The sequence below is a fragment of the Equus asinus genome, chromosome X, assembly GCF_041296235.1.
Source record: "Equus asinus isolate D_3611 breed Donkey chromosome X, EquAss-T2T_v2, whole genome shotgun sequence".
NCBI classification, from domain to species: domain Eukaryota; kingdom Metazoa; phylum Chordata; class Mammalia; order Perissodactyla; family Equidae; genus Equus; species Equus asinus.
Window position 1 is genome coordinate 3,447,959 of NC_091820.1, and position 14,312 is coordinate 3,462,270.

The 14,312-nt window shown below is 37.3% G+C and overlaps 1 long non-coding RNA gene across 1 annotated transcript; it reads left to right on the forward strand.

Moving 5' to 3' along the window:
• Positions 1 to 845: 845 nt before the first annotated feature.
• LOC139042701 (uncharacterized) lies at positions 846 to 6,920 on the forward strand. The gene is made up of 3 exons (XR_011499749.1): positions 846 to 1,248; positions 4,159 to 4,336; positions 5,348 to 6,920. It is a non-coding gene; the product is annotated as an uncharacterized lncRNA (long non-coding RNA).
• The last annotated feature ends 7,392 nt before the right edge of the window (positions 6,921 to 14,312 follow it).

Below are 14,312 nucleotides of genomic sequence, written 5' to 3' on the forward strand. Positions count from 1 at the left end.
GGTTAGTTTTCTCAGATTAAAAATATGAAGAATCACAGTGCTAAAAATTACCAAATTATCATCCTCTTTTTCAACTTGATCTCTGGAATTTGGGAGATGAAGTAATCAAGTGCTCTTTCTGGGGCTGGAGTGTTGTGGTATTTTGAGGGAATAAAATGGACTCAGCTCTTTTATGCAAAGAACGCTCGTGCCTGGCTGGTTTGAAAGAACCATGTCAAAATGATTGTGTCAAATTTTAAATTTGTTCTCCTTTCAGTGGTAAGACATATGGGAAACGGCCATGGTGATTTGCAGAATAAATCCACCTTTCAACTATGTCCATGTTCTAGCCTTCAGAATCTGTGAATACCTTAGGTTACATGGCAGAATGGTAGTGAGTTTGCCAATGGAATTAAAATTGATAGCTGACTTAAAGACAGGGAGATTATCCTGGATTATTTGAGTGGGCATCATGTAATCACTTCCTTAAATGTGGAAGAGGGAGGCAGAAGTTAGTATCACACAGATGATATTGTGAGAGAGATTCAAATGCTCATGGCTGACATTGAAGGTGTAAAGGGCCATGAGCCCAGGAATGCAGGAAGCCTCCAGACTCTGGATAGGGCAAGGAAAGATAGTCTCTTCTACAGACTCCAGGAATAAACATAGAACTGCCAACACCTTGATTTTAGCCTCACGAGGCATCCAGAATGCCAGAACAAGATATACACTTGCATTGTTTAAGACACTAAGTGTGTGGTAATTTGTTACAGCAGCAACAGGAGATTAAAGCAGTCATCACTGAGCCTCGTGCAAGCCCTCACCTTCTCCCAGAGACAAGGGTTAATGATCGGACATGTGATGATGATGATGGAATGAGATGGGATGAGCTTCAGGGGTGAATGAAGAAGTTAAAGTTATTTTATACACTAGAGGACTTTCTTTCTTTTTTTCTTCCTGGAATCATCCATCCACCCTTTGGAATTATACTAGTTTCCATCTACTTACAATATTTAATTAGGAATCTTTTTTACCTTATCATCAAGGGTCGAGTGAATGATTCAGTTAGGTCAAGGTATCAATGTCTCCCATCTCACATCTATTAAATGGGTTATTCGTGGGAGCCGAGCATGGACTGAATGAAACCCACCAGAAACAAGCAAACTCTGAGACATCTGTGAGCACAGCGCCAGTGGTTCAGGGCTCCACCTGAAGGCTGCTTGGAGGAGCTTAAATTGACACCATCTGTGGAAAAAGGCTGCTACCAAGGTAAAGACACAGGAGAGATGATTCCAACTTTGACTGAAATTAATGAGTTCAGTTTTATGTGAACTTGAGGTAAAGGCAAAGCATTCACATAGAAATGTATTTTCAGCAGTAGAATGCACAGTACTGAAATCTGAGAGAATGCTGAGCGCTTCAGATGGAATCTTAGGTACCTGCTGTTTAGTGGTACTGTGAGTAGTACTGTGCTGGGTGTCAAGTTGGAGACATTCTTGGTGATATTGTTTCATGTGAGGTGGTAAATGCCTATGATAGAATTCAAAAGTTAAGCAAAAACAAAGAATACTCTAGAGTTGGTTCCTTTTTTGAATAATAGACTTAAAATTATAGAGAACTACTATTTCCATTTTCCATGGAAAAATTACAGGTGCAACACATAATTTAAAGCAGGAATGAAAAGGTATATCTATTTTGGTCCTCGTTTTGCTGCTTTTTTTTCTTTAAATAATCTTAATCAAGGTTTATATGTTAGTCCAGGCACTCTGAGAAACAGACAAAACAGGATTAGATGTGCAAAATATTTATTAGGGGGATGCTTGTGACAGAACATGGGGAGGGGACCAGGAGGTACTGGGGGAGCCATTGGACCGTAATGAGTGTCTGACCCATGGAAGGAAGGAAGGGTAGTGGTGAGGAAATATCTTAGCTTGCAGCACAGTTGAAAGAGTTCCACAAATGTGTCAGAAGATTCTCAAATCAGTCACAAATCACTGACAAAGGCATCCTGTGACACCCAGAAATAAGCTTGCCTTAATCTTCCTGCTACTTTCAAGCACTGAAAAGAAGCAGACCCTGCAAGGCTTACATTTGATTCAAATGCAGTGGTATGATAAATTCCAGAGCGCAGCAGCTGGAACCCTCAATCAATAATGCACTCAAAGATGTGCCCGATACATTTTTATGGCTGCCATAGCTGGCTGCCACTCACTTTTAACTTCTCATAGTTAGTCATGTCCTATGAAACTAATTTTTATATTTTGGAAACATGAATTTTAGTGTTGCTTTGGATTAAACTCAAAAGAGTTCATCTGGATGGGAGTCAAATTATAACCACCGATGGGAGTTCTTAGCTGAGTCTCACTAAACCAACTCTTTACGTAGAGAGGGTGGTACGCAAGATGTTCTCAGCAGCTCACTGGGGAAAGCCTCTGTGTCTCATCTTGGTTCTGTAAGTAACGAAAGAAGAAGTGAAGGTGAAGGATACTGAGATTGTTCCCTATGGAACACCTGACTCTCCTAGATCAGGATGCTAGCCCTCCTGTATTGGGCCCTGAGTCTCCTACCTGCGGGTTCACAAACTGGGCTCGTCTGGATTCCACAATTATTTCTAAGCGAGATTTCTATAAAGAGTTTCCTCATCCTTTATGATATGACCTTTTGAATATAGTAGAAGAAAAACCTGGTTATGTGCCTTGAAGAATCTCAATTTCTTTGCATTCAGAGAACTGTTGAATTAATTGTTAACAAAAAAAAGATTAGTATGATAATGGTGATGATAGTAATAATGGTGGTTATGGTGATGATGAAGTTGATGATGATGATGATGGTGATGATGATAATGGTGGTGACGATGATGATAATAATGATTCGGCAAGAGAATGGGAATGTATACATATTATATATTATATATGTATACATAATATATACTATATATTATACATATACATAATATACAATATATATTATACAATATATACTATATATAATATACAATATATATTATGTATATGTATCATACATATATAAAATGTATATATATAATGTGTGTGTGTATATATATGTATATATATATATATAGGAGGAGATGAGATAAAATGAGTAAAAAGTAATAACCAAGAGAATTTAGAAAAAAGGAGTAGAATGAAGGAGTGAGGGTCCCACATTGTTAAATATTGCTTAGCACCCAGGAGAGAGCTGCGTAGGTCATAAGTGTCGTAAGTTGCCCTGTTAATGCACCTTTTCTTTTAGTGTTTGGACATCTAGTTTTTCTGAGTGTTATTTACATTCCCCAGATGGTGGCTCGTGAAAGTTGGTATTCCAACCACAAAACTTTTGTGTTGAGCCCATTTACATGTGTTTTGAAGCAAACTGTTCATCTGAGTAGAGACTCTCACAACATTCCTTGAGTGAATTACTGAGAACTTGGAGAAATTCTCTCTCTCCCCACCATTTCTAATATCTTCAAAGTTTTTGTTAAGTTGTTCCTCTTTCAGTTGAAACTGTCATTGTAAAGTCTACTTGAGAACCTAAGAGAATATTACCTAGATCTGCAGTAAAAGATCTATATGATATACAAATTTGTGAGGTGAATAGGTTTAAAAAACTCCCACTGTCTTAGTCCATTTAGGATGCTGTCACAGAATACCATAGACGGATTGGCTTATAGACAACAGAAATTTATTTCTCACAGTTCTGGAGGCTGGGAAGTCCAAGATCAAAGTGCTGACAGGTTCAGTGTCTGTAAGAGCAGAGCTTGTTTCCTGGTTCACAGACAGTCATCTTCTAACTGGGTCCTCACAAGGAGAAAGGAGAGAACTCTCTGGGGTCTCTTTCATAAGGGCACTAATCCATCATGAGGGCTCCACCCTCATGACCTAATCACCTCCCAAAAGCCCCACCTCCAAATACCCTCACATTAGGGATTAGATTTCAACATATGAATTTTCTTGGAACACAAACATTCAATTCAGTCTCTAGCACCCACTGAGCAGCCTCATTCATTTTGTAGTAATTTTGTTACATATCAAATGTATACATAATATCCTCTTTGGCAAGAAGGAGTGACATTCTCATAGTACAAATTGTCAATAAGTCCAAAGAAATTGCTTCCTTCTCAGACAACAGTGATTTCCTCAGACTTCGAGCTCTTTATTTCATGCCTTTTATATTTTTCAGAATAAACGGCTGGTAGGACAGCAACATTCCCAATCATTGAAGCTTCATCATGCCTGGCTCAACACTATTTCTTCATCTAGCTAAAGAGAAATTTCTTGATTTGTCATTTAATCTTCTGTAATTTATAATCTACTGAAAATGGCATAACTCATAGTATCTGCTAACTGTGGATTTTGTGGTATGTATAGTTTCTGCTTCCTTCCTGTATATTATAAGTAGAATTCTGGAATCTTCTTAAAATCAGTCCTGCCTTAAGATTAGTTTTTGATATACAATATGCTAGTACTCATTAAAGTGAATCAACAGATCCAGCTTTTAGGTCCTAACACAGCCTTTGAGTATCTGTGGAAACTCTTAGGGGTCTGTTTCATCATTGGGAAACAAAAGAGGTTTATGTGGCTCCAAATCCTGATATTTGAATTAATATTCATTGTAGACTTGAATGCAATGTCTTCCATGTGACTCAAAATGTACTCATTCAATCATCCATCTTCTTTACACCTTGAAACGTGAAACAATACCTAAGTAATGAGGGAATGAATTACCATAGGAAAAAGAGCAATAATTTTGGGGCGCTACAGATGTGAATATCAACCTCAAACTGGCCATAGAAGAGCTCTATAACTTTAGGACATATATCATCGCTCTGAATATCTATTACCTCAGATGTACGAAAAAGTTAATAATACCAACATGATAATATGATGAGTGCTAGATGATAAAGTGGAAGTAAAGTTTCAGGCAAGTAATCGGAGCCTATTAAGAAGCTTTTCTTCTTATTATTGAGAAGATGAAATAATGACCTCATCATGGCTCTCCAGTTTACTCTAATGGAAATGGGGAATTGAAAGGCAAATATTTAGCATTGTCTTAAACATCTTTTTAAATTGTGAAGGAATTTAAGGATTTTGGAAGTCATGCATGCCATCAATGATTCTTTGAGGCTGTTCACTAGAAATATAAGTGAAAATTGATCCCCTCATTGAGAACCATCAATAGATACTGATAATAATTCTCATATTTCCTCAACATGTTGAAGAAAGAGTGTCATATTCCCGATATTGTTGTCTCATTGCACATGGATTATGGCCATGTTAGATTATATCATTACACAATCAGAAAACCTTCATCTAACATGTAACAATAGTGGAAATTACATAATCGTCAATGCTTATTTTTTCCCTTGCAGATGCTTCAGGTTAGTTCAACAGACAAAGAAGAGTCTACCATAAGCCAGGCTGGGCAAGGCTTTGAGACAAGACATTGTTCATGGAGCACCTGAGCTCTTAGAGGACCAAATCAAATACTCAGAATTGATTTGCAGCCCAGTAGTCTTCTTTTATATTTCATTAAATATAGACATGAAAATAATCTACAGGAACAACACCACCATTCAGCTTTCTGTGGACAAACCTCAGATTATGTGTTTCTGCACAAGAAGCCCCTTTTATGCTGATGAAGAATAGAAGAGGACACATATTGACTCATTATCCCCAGTGGATAAGCTCTCTTTATTATATGATTTAGTTTGATTATATGATTATATTGCTATATGATAAGAAGGGAGACCAGAGCTCTCTCCTTCTCCACACACACAAAGAAGAGATCATGCACATACACGAGGAAATGGTGGCCACCTGCATGTCAAGATAAGAAGACCAAGAATGAAACCCTAGTTTGCTGACACCTTGATCTTGAACTTACCAGTCTTCAGAACTGTAAGAAATAAATGTCTCTTGTTTAAGTCACCCAGTCTGAGGTATTTTGTATACACAAATTATATACAATTATATTGTATATTATATACAAATGTACCCTTCTAAATAAAAATTTTAAAACTTTGACATTTAAGTAGACTCCAACTAACTGTACGTGGCCAAGATGAAATTATGTTTGTGTTCATTGTGTAGGAACATACAAGTGGCACTGAGATGTTTGCATGGCCATAACTGACATTGAAATTTACAATAATTAAGCCATAACTGACATTGAAATTTACAATAATTAAAAGAGTAAATAATCATTATAATAAAATTTATAAGAAAATGTGCTATAGAATAACAATGGGACAAGAATTCTAGAGAAGGTGTCACTGTAACTTTATTTTTAACTTGAATTATCTCAGAATTGAGGTGTCTGATTATATACTGATAACAGACTTAAACTTCACTGTGAATTTTACAGAGAAGAATGAACAGTGTTTCTTTCAAATTAGACAGTGGGTAGGTATCATTTCTCATTTTTTTGTATCAATTTGTAAATGTTTTTCTTCCTGTATTACTGTGTGCATTATCCTCCAAATTTTTAGTCATTGTTACAAATTTGAAAACTTTGTTTTTATTGGTAGTATCAATAGTAAATTTCATAAGGTATTGTACATTTCAAAACAGTTGCTATCCTGCAGCTTTGGTTTCTGACAAATATATCATTTAAGATCACCCCTGAATCTTGACGCCATTATGATTACTTTTGATGGTTGTTATTGATTTGTAAGCTCACAGGATTGATCCATTGAATTTCCATGTCATAAAGAAATGGTACTTCAGTTGCTTTCACAGTCAATGAAAATATTAGAAAGTTTTCCTTACTGTTGACAATTTTCAACCTCAAGTCTTAAAGCATATTTTATGAGATTCTTTTGAGCAATCTAAATTGAGTAAGATAACAGCAACAATAACAATAACAAAATTATTTTTGAAATCATGTGACCAAATATTTGTAAAATTTTAATCTTAAAATAAATTTAATCTCATGGAAAGTTGCAAAAATAATATCAAGAGTCCTTGCATACCCTTCACCTGCCTGTCCCTAATGTCAACATCTTGCGTTGCATTTAGTTTGTGTGTCTTCTTCCTCTCCTCCAAGCTCTGACAGTTCCTTAATTTTCACTTGTCTTATTTGACTTTAACACATTAGAAGAGTACAGATCAGTTATTTTGAGAATGTCCCTCACTTTGGATTGTTTGACATTTCCTCAACATGTTGAAGAACGAATGTTACATTTCTCACACCATTATCTCATTGCATGTGATCCATCGGGTATTAGTTTTGGTGGCTCCAAAAGGAGCAAAAGGAGTGAGTGAGTCTGCCATCAGATTTTATCTGGAAAGGGCGAAGGGCAGGATCAATTAGTTACTGTCTTTACAAGAAAAGATTTGGGGTTGCGGCAAAGAATATGGAAGAACCATTCCCTTCTGTAATCCTTGAAGCATTTTTATGGGGGTGTGGTTAACATTCTTCAGCTTCTAAATTCTGTATGAGTAGTTTAGAGTCCATCATTTTTATATATCCTTTGATTATCTTTTGGCCTGTGGAGATACCATCAACAGAGGATGCCAGGCTGAGAGGCAGACATAAACTGGGGGCATCCTTTATCTCTGTTCACTTCTGAACCTCACCCAGATAGTATCAAGCTGAAGGGTTTGGGAAGGGGACCTCCCTGTGGAAGTCTGATTCTAAGATAAACCTTGATGAACCCCAGATCCTGGTGTTAACATCTTTGCATAATTCTGTCCCATTGAGTGCTGGCTGTCTCAGTGATTTCCTTCTAACCTGCACAAGAGGGCAGATGTGATAGGATGTCACTTTTGTGATTAGTTCAAAAAGACTCTGATTTCTGTCTTGCTAGCCCTCTCTCTATCACCTTCTCCACTTATAAGGTTTGATGAATTAAGCAGCCATGTTAGAGAGGTCCACACAACAGGGAAATTAGGGTAGCCTCTGGCCGATTGTAATGGACTGAATGCTTGTTTCCCACCCAAATTCATATGTTGAAGCCCTAAATCCCAATCTGATAGTATTTGAGGTGGAGTCCTTTGGAAATAATTAGGTTTAGATGAGGTTGGGGCCACCATGATGAGTCACTGCCCTTATAAGAAGAGAGACCAGAGCTCTCTCCTTCCCCACGCACACAAAGAAGAGATCACGCACATACACAGGGAAATGGTGGCCACCTGCATGTCAAGATAAGAAGACCAAGAATGAAACCCTAGTTTGCTGACACCTTGATCTTGAACTTACCAGTCGTCAGAACTGTAAGAAATAAATATCTCTTGTTTAACTCACCCAGTCTGTGGTATTTTGTTATGGCAGCCTGATCAGGATACAACACCAGTTGAGATCTTTAATCCAACAACACCCAAGGAACTGAGTTCTGCCAACAGCTTGATTGAGCTTGGCAGTGGATCCTTCCCTAATCAAGCCTTCAGATGAGACTTCAGTTATGGCCACACCTTGATGGCAGTTTTGTGAGAGACCCTGAGACAGATGACCCAGCTAAGCCATGCCGGGACTCCTAACCCACAGAAACTGTGAGATAATGTGTGTTGTCTTAAGCCACAAATTTGTTATAATTTGTGATAAAGCAATAGATGACAACTCATAAGGATGCAGGATGCGAGGAGCAGGTAGAATCATGAGTTTCAGTTGAGAGGATGATTGGTGGCCAATGTTTTGAAAAAATAAAGTCCAGCAGATAATTGTCCAAGGCAGTAAGTCAGAACTGGAGAATGTGTTACAAGGACCCAAAACATGTCTCATTATTTGCTCAAATATCTGAGTCTCTTCCATTTCCTATTTCATTTCTGTCTTATTTGACTCATCCCCAATACTGGCAGAAGCCAACCCCTGAGTTCAAAGTATCTTGTTTGCAAATGCAGCCCTCTGGAATTCTGGTAGTTACTTAGGTCTTTCCTGCCATTCTCTTGAATATTTGCTTTCAGTGCTCTTGCCAAAGGTTAGAAAATGAAAGAGGATAGTTTGGATGCTGGAACAAAACGATTGGTCCCTACCACTGGGTGTAGAAGATGGGTCTTATATAGGAAGGAGCTAGAGGGATCTGGATTGGAAAAACTGCTACTATTGCTGGGAAAGAACTGTTCTGGAGTGTAAATCAATAATTCACAATCTTCATCTGATAAAATTATTGTTAAGTAAGTCTTTCCAGTCAGGAAGAGGAGTCATTCATTCATGAGGCTATGAATAAAATCTGGAACAAATTTATGCAAATAGTGATTTTGCTCCTTTAATCAAACTTACTCTGGTAGGTGATAGCACTCAATAAAACATTAAATATCTCCCTTCCTTCCTTTGATGTTCTAAATCTCTTGTTCGTTATGGCTATAACATGCTCAATGCAACTAACTACATGAGAATCATATAGAACTAAATTATGATAAGAGGACTTAACTCACTTTAGCCCATTAAATAGCAAAGGAGACTGTTCTCATTTATATTTCAGTGGGCTATATCTGTGCAGAGCACAAATGTCATCACTGCATTTAGCAGGAGGCTAAGAAGAGATGTTAAGGAGGTAGAAGAGGGCAGTTTCTTTCAACCATCGCAAAAGGCAGAATGAGGAGAGTTGGTCTTAAACTTCAGCACAAATGAGTTAAGCAAATTTCATTAAAACATTTGGCATGAGGAAGTGTGGCCAAGTTCTGGAAATCTTCACATGGCAGAAACGATAACCCTTTCATTTTCAACTCCACATCAATAAAAAGATGAAAGACATATCATTGCCATCACACACGAATGAAAAGGGATGCTGAACGATATTTAACTATTCCATCACAGTTTTGGATTATAAACTGTAAACCTAATAAAAGAGAAAGAAAAATTAACTTATATTTCAAAGATTTAGTCGGAGAGAAATCACAGAATATGTGAAGCCTTACCTGGCCCCTACTTCCTTACTCCATTTCAACAGATTTGCTAGAAAGATGATGATAAGTTCGAAAATAATTGAAGAAATTAATTCATATGAGAATATTTTTTCCAGTAATTTTGCAACTTAAAAGAGGCCCATTGAGAGGAGGCAGTTTCTCGTAAAAGGATGACTTGTTATAATGTGATTTCAGACATCTGTGTCCTGTCAATCAGAGCAGGAGATGGGAGCAGAGGTTTCTTTGGTGCTATGCCCTAGTAGCAAACAATGTGATCAAAAATACTGTTCCGAAAGAGTGACTAAGTTAAAGGAATCAGCCCACGGCCATTATAAAGAATAAAAGCAGATCATAGTACATTATTTCCTTGAGAGCATGTGTTATTCTATGGTCAAACCACAGATTATATTGTTGGTATCCGTCCAATTCAAAACTGCATCAAAACATGACATATGTTAATAAGTGTGCTTTCTCAGTCCAAAAGTCCATGATCAAAAAAGGCAGGCCAGTGTACACCTTTGAAACAAAAACATTTGATTTAGGAATGAATATCCTCACCAGGACAAGGGAGGGATATCTAGCTGTATTTTACAAACATCTTTTGGGTGTGCATCTTTAATCCCCATGCCCTTTGATTTATTTTTCTTCCATCAACTTAAATTTATTTCCCCCACTAAAAGAAACTTTAAGGGTAGATTCACTCAGCAATAACAAGACAAATAGCCCCATTAAAAAACAATGAACTAAGGATTTGAATAGACTTTTTTCCAAAGAAGAAATATAAATGGCTATTAAACACATGAAAAGATGCTCAATATTGTTAGTCATTAGGGAAATGCAAATCAAAACCACGACCCCAGGGTGGCTGAAATTAAAAAAAAAAAAGATGATAACATGTGTTGACAAGGATATAGAGAAATTGGAACCCTGATACAGTGCTGGTGGGAATGGAAAATGGGGCAGTTGCTTTAGGAAGCAATTTGGCAGTTCCTCAAAATGTTAAATTCTGGATTCTCCACCTACACATACTACTTGAACAATGTGTTTCTTCACAAATGACGTCTAGGCACTTCTAAATCTGGTGCAACCATCCGTTCTCTGGGTTTTAAATACCATATACTGTTGAAGCTTGCTAATTTTACCTCTTCTCTGAGCTCTGGTGTCAGACACTTGACCTAGGCACTCAGATATCTCACAAGATTCCCCGTTTCTCATGTTCAGAACAGATATTTTGATTTCTTCACTAGAGTTCTTTTTTCCCTTCCTAATGACAAGAATGCTTACTCGCTTCTGCTCATTGAGTAAACTTTTGGTTTATTCTCTTCCATACCTGCCCTTGCCCATCCAAAAGTAAGCCCCTGAGCTTCCACGCCCAGAACACGGATGGAAGCCATCTGTTTCTCTTCTTCTGTACCATTTCATGCAAGCCACCTCCTCCCCTCTTGGCACTGCTGCCTTGACTTTAAACTGATTACCTCGGGCCAGCTGGCGGTGCAGCGGTTAAGTGCGCATGCTCTGCTTCGGTGGCCCAGGGTTCACCGATTCAGATCCCTGGTGCGGACATGGCACTGCTTGTCAAGCCTTGCTGTGGTAGGCGTCCCACATATAAAGTAGAGGAAGATGGGCATGGGTGTTAGCAGGGCCAGTCTTCCTCAGCAAAAAGAGGAGGATTGGCAGCTGTTAGCTCAGGGCTAATCTTCCTCCAGGAAAACAAAAACAAAAAACAACTGTTCACCTCACTGACCATCTTGCCCTCCCCACTCATCCTCTGACCTCTGCATGCTTTCTTGACCTGTTGATGCATGCCTCATGTCACCATTCTGTTTAAACCAGTAGTTTCCCAGTGACTTTATAGGAATCTATCAATCTCTCACCAGGACTACAAGGTCATAGATTTGGCTCCTGCTCACATTTACAACCTCACATTTTGACCTACCCACTCCCTCTGCATTCCAGTCCCCCAAGATTTCCTTCAGTTCTTATACAGGTCCTGACCTCCTCTAATGAGTGCTCTTCTGTTTAGACATTTCCTCCCTGCCTGCCTTTAAACATTTTCAAGATGGGCTCCTTCCCATCCTTCAGGATTCAGCTCTGCCAAACTGTCACTTTTCCTGGGCAGTTCCAGTCCAAGTATGCAGGCCACTCACCTATTTTATTCCATCACCAAATCCTGTACAATTAAGAACACCTCAGTTTGAAACTGCGATTCTTTATCCTAATTCCTACTGTATACCTTCTCAACTAAACTGTAAACTCTTCTTCTCTCTGAAACTTAGTGTGTCCCAGAAGCTAGCAGGAAATCAGGCACATAAAAATCACTAAATAAACATCGCTTAAATAGACTGATTTTAAGAAAGATCTTTTGGTACAAATCATTTGGCACTTCAGGACATTAGTCTCCTCAGCTGTAAAAACAAGAACATCTCATAAAGGATCACGTGTCAATATATTCTAACAGTACGGAATTCTTTTAGTGGTGCCATGCAATAAATTTCGTGGTAAAATAGAATTTCGAAGGAAATTTCCAATGAAAAATGTAACATAAACTAGGCATTAGAGCTTTTATGGAACACAATCTTTTGTATGATGCAAAATTCACGTGTCCCAATTGAGCCTTCTACATCGCATAATTCACTTCTTTCAAGAGCCATTCAAGAGAATGACGTAGTTCTATATATTCCTCTTCCCATCATTTTGAAATAATTATCGTCTTTTCCTAGAACCGATTTTACAAGAACGAAATACAATAATTCTCCAATTTGTATTGAAAGCAGTGGAAATTTCCCCAGTTTGAGACGCTGTAAATTCCCAATATACTATTTTGGAGATTTTTTTTAACTTTCAGAGGATGTACCATGAATCCAAGGACATTAACAAAATAGATGTGCATATACTCTTGTTAAAAGTTCCACTTCGCTGCTGATTGAGAGTAAAATCCAAGTTGGGTTGTTGCTTCTGTTTCTTCCGGGAAATTGAATAAAAGAAGTGTTCATTGAGCTGGAAAGGATTCTACAAAACCGTAGAATCTTCCTCTTTAAAATAAGTTCAACTGTCATATGGCTCTACATGCCGGATGGTGATAAGTGCCTTAATAGAGCTTTTGGAAAGATTGATGGAAAGTCTTGTCATCTGAGTTACATTTCCTACGTCAACACACTCCCTGTGTCACATCATCCACCATCCTTTTCTCTTCTTTTCCACCTCAAGCTTTCACTGTCTGCTGACATAGAGCAGACAGCACCACCTACTGGGTCACTTGCATGGCTTCACAGGACACATTGAATTTATTTGTACTTTTTCTCTGTTAAAATATTTTTTCTGATTGTAATGTTAATATACATGCAGTTAAAAATAGGGAAACCTAAATATGTTTACATTATTATTTACATTATTTATATGACATTATTTATGTTATAATCCTAAAAACACATGAGGGAAGAAATGAAGAATGTTAAGTAATTTATCCAATGTTAAGCAGCCAGTAAGTGTGGGAGCTGGAAATTGAAATCAGTCTGGTTTGACACCAAGTTCTCTCGCCTCGCACAAAATATTGTCTCCAGGTGAGAGAAGTGGAAGATGAGAGAATCATTGTCTAATGTTCTTATAATAACACTTTTTCCAAGGACCTCGATCAACTTCATAGAAAGAATTTTTAATGGCTTAGTAAAACATGTATATATGTAAAACATATATATGGTAAAATTTATATGTGTATATTCTTTATATTTATAAGTATATAATATACATTTATTTATATATTTACATATATAAACACATACGATATATATTTACCATATACAGTATATGTTTTACACACACACACCCCCCACACACACACTTCCTTAGCCATACACAATATAGTCTCTGTGTGTGTGTACGTCCTTCAAGTAAAAATATTTTCTAAAACAGTGAGCGAAATTTAGCCTTTGATTTTCCTCCAAGAAACAATAAAGACGTAGATCCCAACTGGATTGAAGAAAATTGACCTCAGTTATAACCTTTTTACATTTGCAAGTACTGTCTTTTATGGTGCTGGAACAAGGATGTGAAAAATGAGAGATTTGCCACATTGGCTGTCAACAGAGCTCTAATCTGGTATTTGTTCTGCTTTGATGGAGGCATAATGCCATTATCTAGACCCCAAGTTTCAACAAGATGCTAATACTAAAAGACTAACTGCACACCCCAAGTATTTCCTTTTAAATATTTATGTAGGCTTAAATTACTTTGAAATACAGGATAAAGATTGTGCTTATCTAAAGATCATTCAAATAGCCCAAGGAAAGTAAATATTTATGTTCAAAAACTGTCTATAGCATTTACAAGAGTAAATCAGAGCAAATATACAATTGTTATGTTTCAAAAGAATAGTTTATATGCTCTACAGACCTTTTTCTCCCCAACAATTAGTTACGAATGTGTGTGTATATATATATATATATATATATATATATATATATATATTTATACTGAATATGTGTGGGAGTGTGT